The following is a 16,180-nucleotide window of genomic DNA, read 5'->3' on the forward strand; positions in this document are numbered from 1 at the left end:
CTGACTTATGTTTATACAAATACAATTAAGAAATACAAATTAAACCAAAGAAATACCACCTTTGACCAATCTGGCAGTGAAGATTTAGAAGTGTTTCGAGATCCAGTATTGGGAGCATGTGGGGAGGAACCTTCTACCTGTGAAGTGTCCCTCCTGCTCAGCAGGGACTTGTACAGCCCAGTTCCTTGGCCTCTATTTTGTCCTTTGGCTCCTTTTCCATTTTGCTTCTTTTCCCTCTATGTCCTTGAGACTCTCTTTATTCCCAAAACCAGGTCTTTGCTCAGATGTTCCACCAAACCAAACCAAACCAAACCAAAAACCAAATCATATCTCTTTCCAGCCATGTCCTCTGCCTCGGTGCTGTTCAGGCACCCATGGACCCCTCCCCATGTGAATTCTATGTCCACCCACATGGACTGAATCAGGATCCTCAGGCCTCTGCCTAGACAAGCCTGGCTGCCCAAGTTCCCCAGCAGGGGCAGTGCCTCATGTCCCCGCACAGCATGGCTGTCACATCACCCATCCTAGGCTCCCCAGCCTTCCTTATTCAGCTCTTCCTAACAGGTTTTCTAGAAACAGAAAGCAACTCTCAGGCTGGGATTCACCCTTTCCCCCCAAAATAGAAATGACCTATTTGGTCCTTCTTATCCAGGTAAAGAACAGAAGCAAAACTTTTTCTTCAGTTTGCAAAGGTTTGAGTAAACATCTGGTTCTCCTGCTCTGCTTGTGAGCATGCTTCCTATCCAATCCTGAATGGCAGGGCACTTTGAGGGCTATAAATAAGAGTAGAGTTGAGGCTGGAGGCAGTGGGTTCAACTCCTTAAAAAGGATGTGTGCTGAGCCTTCCCAAGGAGGTGGAGCTGAGCTCCAAGGAGGTGGAGCTGGTATGGCATATACTAACTGCTCATCTTGCTACTTTATTTTAGAAGTTTGAGAGTGGTGAGGGGGGAGGGGAATAAAATCTGCCTCTTAAGGTCCAAGAAATGAGAGATAGCTTCTGTCATTTTCCCTTTCAGAAAGGGTTCTAGAATTTTACTTGTGGTCTTTTGTGACACTGACACCAGGTGGAATGGTGTGCAGAAGATAAAGGCATTTTACCATCCCATTCCTCATTTCATTGGCTATGAGCTCCAAGGAAGATCTATCACTTCGTTACCATCAAAAAAAGGACGTCATTGCCAGCAGTGCCAAGACCCTTAACTGAAGGTGAGCTCAATTAAAAAAAAAATAATAATACTAATCTGAAGGCAATCACAGAACTATTAGGATGGTCTATGTAAATTTTGTAAATACCTGGTAATTAAAGTATTTCTTTAACAATGGCTAAACTACATTATTTCATCAATATAGTGTAAGTTTTAGATTAACCAAGGTGCCAAAGATGGCTCTTGACTTCTCAAAGCCCTCCTACAGTCCAGGGCAGGCAGTGTGGGAAAGAGCACTAGCTTTGGCATCAGCAGGACCTGGGCCCAAGTCCTGTCCCACCACTTCACTACTCTGAACTGCTTTTACCTGGTCCTTTGAACATGCAGATCACATCTGTCACACCTGAGTGTTGGGGATGGGGGTCAAGTGTGATCATGGCACTGGAAAAGACTATCACAAGTCACAAGTATGGGCACACCTCAATGGGCAGAGCTCCAGTGGCTATTGATGCTATTTCAGAGCAGGGTTAATCATTTCCTACTTTGGGAGGAAGAAGAGTGTGATGTAAGAGTGAAGACTTACGTCTAGTCAAGACCTGTCTGGTTCTGCCAATAGCTTTCTAAATGATCTTAGACTTATCGTGCCACCTGTAAATCAGATACTATTATGTGGCCTTGAGGCACTTCTTATTCCTGTGCCCATGGTTTGCCTCATCATCTTGCCACTGACTCCTCCACGCTGGAGTAGCTCCACCTGTCTCATATCTCCACTCCACCCTCCACTTCACTGTGAGCCTGACCCCCAGACAGAGACAGAGGTATGGCCCAAAAACTCACCTCCTCCCTAGAAAGGCTGGCAGAGAACCCTGGAGGGGCCTTCAGAGGGTGGGTTAGCCTAGGCCAAAGGGTCTCTGCCAAGGGATTCATCTGGTTGGAGACTATACCCTCTCAGTCCAGGAAGCGACAGGATCTGGGACCTCTGCTTATATTCCTTATCTCTGGGACTAGGGGACTAGGGGTAATCCTAAGGCACTGAGAAAAAATAACAACAACAACAGACCTTCAAAGAGGGCCCACCAGGTAACTGGGGCACCTGAGCTAAAGTGGACACATTTGAAATTCCTGCCTTCTCTCCAAATTTTTCTGTGTGTCTCCCATTTATGAGACAGCTATAAGGACACAGTGAAATGGACTAGTGAAGGACTGAAAGGGGTCAAGAAAACATAAACCATATGAGAAGAAGAGCCACTCAATTGGGCAAACTGGAAACACTTGCCTGCTAAGGGGTTTGGCTTCTGCCCCAGGACAGAACAAGAGTCTAGGGTGTTCTGTCCAGCCTATCACCTGCATAAGGATACAGGATAGGGAGCACATTTGCTTTGCTGAGTGATGCTGGGGAGGCAGTCTGTGGCACAAGAAAAGTTTTCCATTAGCAGTCAAAAGACTAGTCATGGAGATATACTCCTACTCTTCTTCTTCTGAGAAGCAAATGTGGGTTAGCCTAATTTTCAGATCCATGTTATAGGTCAATAGAAATCCATGAAAAGAAAGACATTTTTGCAAACCAGAGATTTTCCCTGGTATTCAAAGGATATTTATCCTTTCTGTTACAGCTTCCTAACTTTCTTCATTTCCCTAACATGCAGAAATCTTGCATACAATCCTAGACATAATAATAACAACAATTGTCTAACGCATTACAGATTGCAATCTCTTTTTGCTTGTTGTCTAAGTTTTACAAAGACCCATGCAGTAGCATTTTCCCCATTTACAGATGAGGAAATGGAACGAAGGCGAGGGAGTGTTGTGGACTAGGGAAGTCTGCGATGGCTGGCTGGAGCCACCCCAAAGCCTGGTGCAGAGCTGGTGCCCATAAACTCCCAACATCTCAGGCTGTGCAGGGCACCTGCTGGAACCAAACGTTGACCCAGGGCCCTGACTCCAAAGACAAGCTCTTTCCTCTGAAGAAGAAAAAGTAAATAAAAGCAAATAAAAAATGACAACACAAAAATCTGAATTTTAGAGTTACCTGACAAACTTTTAATTTGTGTATATTTGACCTTAAAAAACGTAACCAAATTATTATTGTACATCTGAGCCATAAACATGATATTGTGCATGAATTGAAAGTCTGGAAGGTTATACAACATGAAGTTTCCTCTAGATGCTAAAACTGAGTTGCTTTAATTTTTTATTAGGTTTTACATATCTTTAATTTAAAATGTATTTATTGTTTTATGTATTTTCTTCCTGAAAATATTAACTTATCTTTGGTTATCTGTGTTTTATAATCTTTATAATATTTATTTTCTAATTTAAATTATGTACTTTTATGAGTATTCTAATTAGAAATACACTATGTCTTAGGATTTCAGGTAATTAGAAATTATGTACTTATCTTAACTTGCTAATTATTTTAAATTCATTTATGGTTTAAATTAAGTGAACTATTTTATTTTAGTTTTGCATTAAACAAAACAGTAGTAGGGTCATATGCATAAATTTTTATGTATTTAAAATTCATGCTTTTAAAATTTTTGTTTAAAAATTTTCTGTATTTCTAATTTAATGATTTATTTTATTTTTTAATTTAAATGATTTCACTTGCTTTTTGTACACTTTAAAATTTTTATTGCTTAGATTAATTTTGCATTCCAAATTATTTATTTGATAATTGTTTTCCTAATTCTGTCTAGGTAGTATAATTTAGAGTATTTTTATTTTTATTTGTATATATGAATTTTCTAATATTTCTACAATGTTATTCTATTATTTGCATAATAATTTTCATATTTATCCTTTTAACCAATTTTCTCAATTTCTAGAAATTTAATTCAAAGAAAAAATCTGAACAGAAGACTATACATGCACAAATATATTCATTACAGCCTTAGTCATGGTAGCGTTAAACTGGAAACAACAAGGAAGCAAAATCCACCAGATTCTGTATTATACATTCATTCAAAATGTAGATTTCATGGTGTAAAAAGGGTGCAAAGAGGAACCAGCAAAAAATAATTAAATTTAAATAAATGCGCAGATAAAAGACACCTTTCTCAAAAACCAAAGAACAGAAAAAAAAAAAAAACTATCTGGACAAATTACAAGGAAGTGTGATGATATTTCATGGGACTCGATGCTATAGAAGTAAGCTACTTGTCCCTTAAAAGAGACAAATGTGTCTTTTTCCCTCTTTTAGCCACTCCCACTTGGGTTGTCACCATGGAAGGCTGCTCTGTCCTGGAGCTGTACACCTCCCACTGTACTGTGGGGTTGGGGCAGGAGTAACCCCATTGCGGGAATCCTTTCAGCCCCAGCCCTGGAAGGGAAGTTTGGGTGTCCTGGAGACCCTTTCTTTCAGCCATTGCATTCTTCCACTTTGCAGACTGGTGTCAAGACTATGCTAATTAACTTCAGAGGAGTGTCCTGTTGCCTGGTGATGAAGTTGCACAATTGAGGAGGAAGAACTGGGACAACAAGGTATGTTTATCTCTGGTAGTGGCCTTGCATTTATAGATTTACTTTACCAAAAGCTTCAAACTCCACTTTTTTTCTCCTTTGAGTAGTCAGCTTTGGAAATGCTGGTTTTCCCTGTGTGCTTTATTTACAAACCCGAGATGTGAGCTCATTTGTTATTTAGGAGATGGAGAAGCTAGCCCTGAACACTGGGCAGGCAAAGCAGCTAACTGAGGACCCAGCTGGGTTCTCAGGTGTCCATCTGTTGGGCTGGCTTGGGGAGGGTGGGATACGAGTCCATTGGGCTTTGGGGTCACGCCTGCTTCTTTTTCCAGTCAGTCTCCTTGAGCATTTTGTGGTTATACAAGCAGGTAGAGACTAGTGTTTGAACTGCGTCTTCCCCCAACCAGTTACCCCTTTAAGGAAACTGTAGTGTGGATATGGATTCACTCAGGAGGCTTGAGCCTGGTAAGGTAACTTTAGCAGACCTCACTTTATCACTTTATTGTGAGCTTTGGAGCACAATTCGTTTTTTAAGAAATCTGGAGGCAAACCCCTTCCACAAGCTATCCTGAACACTGGAACTTACTAACAAGTGGTTAGTCTGAGGCTTGGCCAGACCTTGCAAAGATAGACTCTTCATGGGACATAGTAGAACACACACCTCATGACCCTATTTCCACAGCAGGTAAAATGGGAAAAGGTAGGAGCCCCTCTTTCAAGTCTGCATGATTTGGGACACGCTACTTGGCCTCTCTGTGCCTATGTTGCTATATTTGGCCACTGGAGATGAAAATTAATACATCAGGTGGTTATGAGAATTACTTATAATATCTGGACCTGAGCCTCAGGCTGGAGGGGAAGAAGGGAGGTGCTAAGACTGCCACTGTCTTCTCTGCCGAGCGCCTGGACCTCACAGTTGTCTAAAGACTGATTTTTAGGGCCTAGTGCTTGATGGCTCCAGCTTTCTCTTATCCAATGCTCCACGACTGGCAATGCTGAGGAGAGGTGAGGGTGCCCATGCTCTTTTCTGCACTCATCATCTGGGTGATTGGAGAGTCAAAGATAGATGTTTCCTGGTCCCTGGTATCCTGAGAACACAAGGTGTGCAACTGAACCACACCTCCCCAAATGGGCATGGTGGGCTACTCTCCTGTACAGTCCATCGCCAGCTTTTAGTTCATTGCCAATTCAGTTCATTACCAATTTTCAATTTTCAAGCTCTCTACCAGTTTGACGTTAATAGAATTCATCTCAACCCCCAGAGATGAGTCTGATAACACATGAATGTTTTCTTTCCTGTGAGAAATGAGTCTTAAAAATGGGGCTTGACCTGGACCCCCTAAAGATTAGAGTTCCCTTAGGATCCAGCTCAGTTTAGGTTAGTGTTTAGAAAACATGATGAATCAGGAGCTTCCTTGTCAGCCCAGAGGGACAAATTTATCACAGGATTTGTAACGTCAAACTTTTACGGAAAAGCCCAATGGCAGTTAAACCCACAGACAAGGGAACTGAGCTGATGCTGGCTCTGCTTGTCTAGTGTGTGACTTTGACAAGGGACATGCTCTGGAGGCTTGGTGCTTTATCTGTAAAGTGAGCTTAATACAAAATATATAGATGACACCAGACCCACTAGAAATTGCCTGCTCTGGCATTTTGTCTGACCCATATATGCAACCAGAAGGCTGTTCAATCAATTCTGCTTCAGCCACATATCTTATGTACTATGGTCCTCTGCCTCCCTTGCCCCCTCCCCCCCACTGCTTAGTACATGCTCCCTTCCTTTCCTGCTTGAAACCAACCTGTCTTCATCTACCCTCCCCTCCCTATCTCTATTGCCTTAACTGCAGCCAGGGTAACCATTCTAAACTTCACCCCAACTCTCTGCCCACATCTTCTACCCTCTCTCTCCTTGCAGCCCCTGATCTAACCACCACCCAACACCTCATCTCCTTTTAAAAAAAAACACTTTAGGCATCTCCCCACTTTGAGGACTTTGCACTGGGTATGCCTCCTTCCTGGGGTGCTCTTCCCCAGATCCTCCTGTGTGGCTCAAAGGCCACCTCAGAGAGGACTTCCTCAACCATCTCAGGCTAAATTAGCTCCCCACAACTAGTTTCTTCCTGACACTTAATATTCTTTTCCATATTGCCAGATTCTATTTTCTGAAATTTTGAGTCTTTTTGTTTTGTTTTTATTGTTTTATTTGCTTTCTCCTAAAATAGGAGTTTCATGAGAAATATGACAATATTTGTGTTGTTCACTGCATATCTTCTGACTGAACCTGACCTACAGAATGACACAAATACCAATTGTTGAATGAATGCATGCATGAATGAGTGAATGAGCAAGTGAATAGCTTGGGCTGCAGCAAGCTTTAGAGGTTAAAAGTGAATAAAGGTATGAACATATCTACAAGTTATTATCATTATATTTATATTTATTATTATTAATCTTATAATAATTTGTGTTTAAAAGGTGGCAAAGACTTTTGTGCTTGGGAATCAGCAAAGGTTGTTCCACATACCCTACATCTGGGATTAATGGCCAGTGGGGAGTGTCCTGGGCTGCTAATTTGAGGGAGGCAATCAGTACAGTGTTGTTTGATGAATCTACCAGCATTATTTACCATCCAAAGGCAATGACCGCAGGAGCCAGATCACTGAGTACTCAGTACACACTAGTCGCTTAACACACAGTCATCACCTCAATTACTCTTCATAACAACTTGCAATTTCCTAACTCATTTTTCAGATCTGTAAATTGAGTCCATCATTAAAACCTGGTTGGCAGTGAATGTGGTGGTGAAGCACAGTTCCATTGGCCTCAAAAGCTGTTTGTTCCCTGCTGGCCGTGTGCTTGCCTTCTACTAAGCACTTTTATACACAACAGGAAATGAACCGACTTCACAGAATTCATCTAATCAAAAAGGAAATGGAACTGTGAGTGTGAATGCATGATTGTAACTAGGGGAGATCACCAAGGTATCAAGTGTAGATCAGCAAGGCAAGTATAGACAGAAGAGGGACAAGTGGGTTGGCCATGACCTCAGGGAGTACATGGCAGAGGCTATTTCCAATCCAGCCTGGTCTACTCCTTTGCATGTCTGGGCTACCTCCACTTCCACCAGGTACAGCCACTCAGTGGGCTGAATTAGGAGGCAAGCACATGGTAGCTTCCTGGTGGACTCCAGACCCTATTTGAGAGTGCACAGCTCAGAGAAGAGAAGGACCAGCCCAACACAATGCTATGGCTGATGCTAGCCTCAGGGCTGGGTTTTCTCCTACCTCAGGTAGAAATCAGAAGAGGGAGGTCGTAGTCCTCTCTATGATCACCTCGGGAGAAGTGTATGTGTTGGCCTTCTCTCCTTGCTTTGACATGTCCTGGGGATTCTTCTCATAACAGTTAGAGGATCACTTGAAAAATAAGCCAGACCATATCTGCCCTCATTTTGTTTTTCTAATTTGTGCTCTGGCCTTCCTTTCTTCCTCTCGTTATTCTTTACCTCCATCCTTCTCTCCTTCCTTCCATCTTCTTGCCTCCTTCTCCTCTTCTACTGGTTGTCTCTCCCTTCCTCTCTGCCTTTCCATCTGATGTTTCCTCTATCTGGAACACCCTCTCCAGCTCCCTGAATCTTTACTTCCTTTAGTCTGCTCAGCTGTCTTTCCTGATCAGCTTCCCCTAAGAAGCACATCACCCCAATGCCACTATTTCTTTTGTCTCCCTTCTTTCCCTAGTACTGATTGCCATCTGGCCTTATATATTTGTTGTTTTTGTTCATTTTCTTCCAGAATGTGAGCAGGGCCTTCATTTTCCAAAGAGCCATGGGAAGTTAAGTTGTTCTCTTATAGGCAATCCTCAGGGATTCCCTTCAGCTCTCTCTCAACTTTATCATCTCTCAACTTTACAGGTTGTTGGGTTTACAGAAAAGCCCTCCTCAGAGCTGGGAGCTACCTAACAGCAGAGGAGTACCACACCTGTGTACCTGCCAGTGTACACCAGGGTGTGTACCAGGTCTACCCTCAATAAGTTCTCAATGGGGTTAAATGGGGTTGTAGGCAGAATACTTATGCCTCAGGGCACTTGTAAAGAACTGCCCCCCACTCCCCTTGAGTGGCACAGGTGTCAAAGGACCCCGTAGCCCTGCCCCCAGGTGGGATTCCACCCCACCCTGTGCTGTCTAAGCTGCCTTCTGAGTGGCAGCCACAGACAGTAGATCCCTGCCTAAAAGGGGCGCAGAGAGGTCTGGCGACACTTGAGGAGAGACTGGGGATGGAGGTTGGGGAGAGAATTGAGAGTAGCTGGTGGGATCCCAGTGCAGACTCCTCCATCTTAAGGCAGCAGTACAAAAGGACCCAATGACCCTGCCCCCAGGAGGGATTCCTCCCCACTCAGAGCTGTATAAGGTCCCCTGCTGAGTGCAGAGTGAATAGATTAACAGCTAAAGGAGACAGACACAAACAGCAGATTCCTGGAAGTCTTGAACAAACTGCCTAAGGTCAGACAGGGTCAACATCTGACATCATCAGAGGCAGATCCAGAAAGTAAAAACAGTGGTCCCCAACCATAGAAGTTCACACCACAAAGTCAGGATATCAAGACAGATCAACTTAAGAAGCAGAAGCAAAAAAGAAGAGTCACAAATAATGGGAAGACAAAGAAATACACTCCACTCGAAGGAAAAGGAGGAATCCCCACAAAGAGAACTAAATGAAATAGAGGGAAATAAACTATCAGATACTGAGTTCCAAACAACGGTTGTAAGAAAGCTCAGTGAGCTCAGTGAGCTGAGAATTACCAAAAACTACAGGGAAACTATAAGGAACTTACTGCAAACTACATCAGCATGAAAAAGGACATAGAAACCATCAATAAGAGACAAGAGGAAATGAAGAATACAATTTCTGAATTGAAGAACACAGTAGAAGATATCAAAACCAGGCTAGATGAAGCTGAGGACCGAATCAGTGAGCTGGAGGACAAGGTAGAAAAAAGCTCCCAGAAAGAGCAAGAAAATGAAAAACAAAAGGCTGAAAAAGAATGAAGAGGAATTTAGGGAAATGCAGGACAACCTGAAATGTAATAATATTCATATAAAAGGGATACCAGAAGGAGAAGAAGATGAGGAAGGGATAGAGAACCTGTTTGAGAAAGTCATGATGGAAAACTTCCCTACTAGGAGGAGACAAAAAGTCACACGAGTCCAGGAAGCACAGAGGGTCCCATTCAAGAGGAACCCGTTGAGGCCCACTCCAAGACACATCATCATTAAAATGGCAAATATCAAAGACAGAGAATCCTGAAGGCAGCAAGGGAGAAAGTGGTAGTAACATATAAGGCAGCCCTGATACAGCTAGCATCTGACTTCTCAACAGAAACACTGCAAGCCAGAAGGGAATGGCAAGAAATATTCCAAGTCATGAAAAGCAAAGGCCTGCAACCAAGACTGCTCTACCCAGCAAGGCTCTCAATTAAAAGGGAAGACAAAATAAGGAGTTTCCCAGACAAAAGAAGGCTAAAAGAATATACCTCCACCAAACCAGCACTGCAAAGTATGCTAAAGGGACTGCTTTAAGATGAAGAAAAAGTGTCTAAGAATATCCAGTTCCTTTCAGAGTTGCCAATACTTGATATTACCAATATTTTTAATACTCATTAATCTGTGAAAATGATCTTATTTTTAATTGTTCCTTTACTATTTGTTGAAACTCAACCTGTTTTTGTATATTTCTTGCTTATTTCTATCATTTTTTTTTAAAAAAGCTTTAAATGCTTTTTTGGTATTCTTTATCCATTTATTGATTAAAAGTTTGTAGAACTTTTTTCCCTAAAAACAAACAAACAAAAAAAGAACAAAAGAACCCCTATGAACTATGTTTTAGATGTGTTGCAAATATTTTTCTATTCTATTCCCTGTCCTTTAACTTTTTTTATGTGTATATTACTATATAGTAAAATGTTTAATTTAGTCATATTGTCAATATTTACTTTATAGCTTCTGGGTTTGAATATTTTACTTCAGGTCATGAAAAATATTTGCTCTATTTTCTTCTAAAACTCCATAGATTCCACATATTGATTTTTAACTCACCTGAATATTTCTTGTACAATGTGTGAAATAGGGCTCTATATTTGTTTTATTTCAAGTAATAGTGGTCCATGCTCCTTATTTGTGGAATAAGCCTTACTTTCCCCATTGATTTGAAATGTCAACTTAATCATATATTATATTGTTAGATATATACATTTGTCTCTAGAATGCTCATTATATTTCATTGATCTACTTGATTGTTTCTGTGCTGGTGTCATGTTGGCTTAATTGCTGAGACTTTATAATGGTTTTAATTTTTTTTGAATATTTTATAATTAACTTTGACATTTAAAAAATAAATAAATAAAATTAATCTACATTTAAGAAAGAAAGATAGAAAGAGAGAGAGAGATGGTACTCCTGCTTTTTTGCGACAGCATGGATGGAACTGGAGAATATTAAGCTAAGTGAAACAAGCCAGTTGATGAAAGACAATTACCATAGGATCTCACCTATAAGTAGACTCTATTCAACAAATTAAACTAATGAACAAAATAAACCATAGGCATGGAAACATGGAGCAGATTGAAAGTGACCAGAGGGGAGGAGGAAAGAGGACTATGGTGGAAAGAAGGGGAAGGGACTAGACAAAGAACATGTATGAATGACCCATGGACATGGACAGCAGAGTGGGAGTTGACTGTGGGAACAGGGATGGGGGTGGGAAGGGTGGAGGGGGGTAAAGGAGGAAAAATTGAGACAACTATAATAGAATTAACATGATTTGTAAATAAAATAATAATAACAACAATAAAAAGAACTGCCCCCACTCTGAGATTCTAGGGGGCCTGTGCCTCAAAGAAGCTATGACCCCTTGTCCTCCAGGATAAAGTAATCCAAAGACTGCACAGAGGAGTGAGGGACACCCTGGTAAACAAGGACACAGGGCTGTGGAGTCTGAACCTTGTTTCTGTATGGTGGAATCCCTAAGTCTGGCTTCACTGTGGATCAGCTATGCCATAGCTCCTCCCCCACCTCCCCTAACACAAAGTCAAAACAGAGATTTCTGAGCCCCTCACTGACCCTCACCTTGCCCTTCAGAAGCAGCTGCTTCTAGTACCCTACCTACAGAAGTGGACCTGAAGCCCACTGAGGTCACAAGGCTGTCCAGGGTCCCCTGGATGGTGCTTAGGGAGCTGACAGCAACCCATGTGAGTCAAAACTCCATGCTTTCCCCCTGCCAGGCAGTTCTCTGAACTCCAGTTTCCTTATCTGTAAGAGAGGTCATGGCTGTGAGGAGAAAGTACAGTGATGTCTGTCTGGTTTAAGTACCAACACTTAAACCATGTTGTTGAAATTGGATGATTGCTCTCCTCATGGAGCTTAAAGATGCCAGGACTGACTGTGGTTTCTCCACTTTCCTCTGTGTCGAGGTTTGTTTGTGTGTTTTGAACATGCCAGTTGATGAACAGGACACTCCTAATCTGTTAAATTAATAATCTTAATATTTTATTTTAATTGCAAGGCACCTATTCCCTTTTGTTCCTTTATGAAATGCAATTAAAATAGAACACATTCAGAATTACAAAATGGATGCTATTAAACCAATAAGAAATTATCATATTTGTTATTGAGCCATGTGACCCCTGGGAACGTTTTTTCCAAATAAAAGTTACATTTTTATTCTCAGCTGGGGTGAAGGGGTAGTTCAACAGATAACAGCTTCCCTGGCAGCCCCTGTACAGCGCCCCACTGGTGATGGAAAAGTAAATAATGTTAGGGGTAGAAAAAGCTACACACAATATTCTCCAGGAAGGTGCTCAAGATCCATGTTGATCAAATTAGCCTGATAATTGCCAAAGGATGTGAACCCAACGATTTCCATATAGAGAGCCTGCTTGCTGAGGCAGTGATGCCTTGAGAAATGTTCTGTCCAGAAATTCTGGGACAAAGCAAGCTGTGTGAGTGCATAACTCGCTCTCCTCGCCACAGCACACCAGCCTCCTTATCTCTGTGTGGAGGAACTAGTACTGCCTCAAAGAAGAGCTGTGGTGACAGAATGAAATGGTAAGTGGGAGGTTGCCCTGTGAAGAGAAGGCTTGAGGTACCTCCAAGGGGTGGTGTTAAGAATGTGTGTGGGGGCAGAGGGCAAAAGGCAGGCAATAGCATCAAAGGACAGACACATGGAGGAGGCCATTGTTTAAGAATAATGGAAGTGTGTGGTGTAGCAGTTAGAATGTGAAGGGAGCCTACAAGGTGAATGTCGAACTTCTGGTGGCCTGCATGCAGCCTCTCAAGGCCACCACACAGCCCAAAGCTCCCCAGGGAAGAGGAGGGCCCTGCTGCTCTGTGCACCCAGTGGGCTAATGTTCCAAGCCAGGCTGCATGAAAAACCTATATCTTTACATTCACCGTGGGGCCCATGGGGACTGGAAGGGCTAAACAACAACAGACATCTGTCTCCATCACTGCCCACTTAAGGCAGGTGCCTATTTAATGAACTGACCAGTGGTATGATGTGATAATGTGTTCCTTTTAAACTATTTCCCCCTCTCTGCCTCGGTCTGTCTGTCTGTCTCTTTCTCTCCCCCTCCCTTACTCCCTTTCACTGGTGATCTCCAAGCTCTTACAGTTAAATGACTCTATTAATGCTATTAAAATATCTTTAAAATTCACATTATATAGATATATTTAAATATATGCATGCGTATATGTTTCTATAAAAACAAGCTCCCCACACATTGGCCCTTAGGCAGTGGAGCGAACAGGTAATGGGTCCAGCAGAAATTATTTCTTTGGGGACCCTGATTTTGATGTGGTCCCTTCAAAAAGCCAATGGGACATCTACATTTCTTACCCCTGCAGGGATTTTGGACAGAGATCACATATCCGTCTTCTCAGAGTCCATCAGGTTGGCCGGCTACTTCAACTGAGGACACTCCAGTTTCCTTTAGACAGTCTGTGGTGACCACCACCTCAGGTCCCTGGCTAGCCCATGCCAAACTACAATGGACCTGAGTGAGTGACTAGTCACTCAGAGAACTCGGTGATACTTCTTGGTTCCAATGTCAGAGAGCCCATGGGTGACCCAAAACAGGACACACCTTTTTAGGCATATGTGGTACAGGCAGCCATAATTTTTTGTTGGAGAGGTAGCACTTGCCCTGGGAGTACTATTGCTCCTGAATACTTGTGGCTCCTTGGAGTCCTGGGGGCCAGCATGATGTCCCTCAGGCTGAGGCATTTTCTACTGCTTGGGCAACAGCAACAGAAGGAAGAAAAGAGAGAGGTAGCAGAATGTATTGAAAGATCATAACTTTGGTATCAGACACATCCGTGGCTGTGCTGTGTTGTCTGTGTGACCTCCAGGAAGTCACTTGACTTCTCAGAGCCTCAATTCTCTTATTAAAAAAAAAGGATTAATGCTTGATATACTTGCTATGGAGATTAGAGATACAGGAGGAGCCCAGAAGCATGCTTGCAACAGTTACTTTGGTACATGTCACCTGACTGAGTGATGGTAAGTGGCTCTTGACATTAGGTAGCATATCTGAAATTGATGTTGGGAGACCCTTATCAGGTGTGGACTCCACTTCTGCTGTCTGCATCTCTTTCCAGCCCATTATTGTCATCTCCATCAATTCTGCCAAGTGTGTCTGGTGCAGCTATCCTGGGAGTGCCACAGAAATCTTTCTGCCTCTTGGCTGTCCCTGTCCTGGCAGTCTCTCCTTCTGACCACAGAAGGAGGGGCCTAACATAATACAGTGGGGCATAAGTAGAAAAAAAATAAAAATACTTCATGTTTACATTCCCAGTGAGTCTATATTCCAAACACCATATAACACCGCAAAGCAAGTTGCAGAGCACACAGCTCCTAGCCCAAAGTGGACACCAAATGGTCATTCTTTCCCTCCATGCAGGCTCTGCCTTAGTTAAACATTAATGCCTATTTTAGAGGCCTGGCCGGAGGTTCCAAATACACCCACTCCATAGATGGCCCCACAGTAACCATTCCACATCTCCACCTGCCACGTGGCTTCACGTGTGAGCATACAGCTCATTCCAGGGAGGGGTAGAGGACACAAGAAATGATGTGGAACCACAAGGGAAGTCACAGCAGAGGTGAGGCTGGCCTGTTACATGTCTAGTGAATGAATCTCTTGAGAGGTGTGGGAGAGAATAAATGCAATGACTTTTGAATGAGGGACTTCATAGAGGGAAGTTTGCATCATTTTCCTTTGAAGAATGGCCCAAAAGCAAAAGATATTTCTCATCCATATGGCATGAACCTTGCTATGAAGTTAGTCCCAAATATTGACCATGGAAAAAAAAGCTGTTTGGGGGTTTCACTTCTACAGTGTGTCTATTCTGTGCCTCAATGCATCAGTCGAAAGAATGAAATGATTATTTTGACATCATTTTAGCAAGATGTTTAAAATATTAGATATATCCAAAGTTGTTTTACTTAAAAATAAAAGATACATGAGCATAAAGTATCACATAAATTCTATTATCATAGTGATGATAATGATCTTACAACTGAAATGCTTGCAATATTTTGATGACATTAAAATATAGGTTTCTATTACATTTTTAATTTAGATATCCATGGGGTGTCCCACCATGCTGTTTGATTCACAATGACTAGATAAAAAAATTAATGAGAAATTAAAGTTAAACCAACTGGTTCAGTTTTTTCAAAGTATAAAAAAAAATGTACAAGACAAGAAGATGTAGTACATTTAGAAACTTCTCATATTTGGCCTCCTGAGCTGTTTATGTGAAATGTTACCTATTATTTGTCTATTCATCCTTTTAACTGTCCTTTGATCTGTCCATCCATTAATCTGGCAATCTGTTTACATCTCTTTCTGTTTATAATCACCAGCTTCCCTTGGGTGGGTTGGTCCCACTCTTAAGGGTTCTATAAATTGATAGCAGGCCATCTAACTAGTTTCAGTTGTATCAAAAGATCATTTATTTCATACTTCTTTTGCCAGCAGCCCTGTGCAGGATGCTGACCATTCAGAGTTGAATGAGAGAAGGGATGTCCTGCCAGTGGTCTGCTTCTCATAATGTTCAGTAGCTTAGGGGTCCAGGATGGACACTGAGCAACACAACATACCTTGCCCTCCATAACCCAAAGCAAGAGGCCCAGCCAGGTAAGGTGGCCCTTAGGAGAAGCATGGAGGGATGGGCACTGATCATGCTCTACCTGATCTGGGGCTTTCTGAAGACCCAAACACATTGGGGAGGAAGTAAAGTGCATTATCCTAGCCAGCCCTTACTTAGTTGTGCAAATGATTAATGAGCAGGCTCAGAGCCAAAGCTCTTGCGGGCGAGAAGCTCCTTAATGGAGAAGTACTCTGCAGATAGCTCCATGCTGCTTCCTCCCTATCATTCATCAGAGCTGGGAGGTCTTCTTATCATGGTGCTGATGGGCTGTGGGGAGCAGGCTCAGCTAGGCTAAACTGGCTGGATCTCCAGTCTCCTGGAAGCAGCCTTCCCATACATGGCCCCTCTAACCATTGCTTGGTGTGCGTGGCCT

General features: G+C 42.4%; 1 protein-coding gene across 1 annotated transcript in view; it reads right to left on the bottom strand.

Moving 5' to 3' along the window:
- The window catches only part of WDFY4 (WDFY family member 4), a 328,638-nt gene that overhangs the window by 50,333 nt on the left and 262,125 nt on the right, over positions 1-16,180 (bottom strand). The gene's annotated exons all lie outside the window — the stretch shown is intronic.

The sequence above is a fragment of the Pteronotus mesoamericanus genome, unplaced genomic scaffold, assembly GCF_021234165.1.
Source record: "Pteronotus mesoamericanus isolate MK-2021 breed Mesoamerican mustached bat unplaced genomic scaffold, CSHL_Meso_final contig_230, whole genome shotgun sequence".
In the NCBI taxonomy this organism is placed as follows: domain Eukaryota; kingdom Metazoa; phylum Chordata; class Mammalia; order Chiroptera; family Mormoopidae; genus Pteronotus; species Pteronotus mesoamericanus.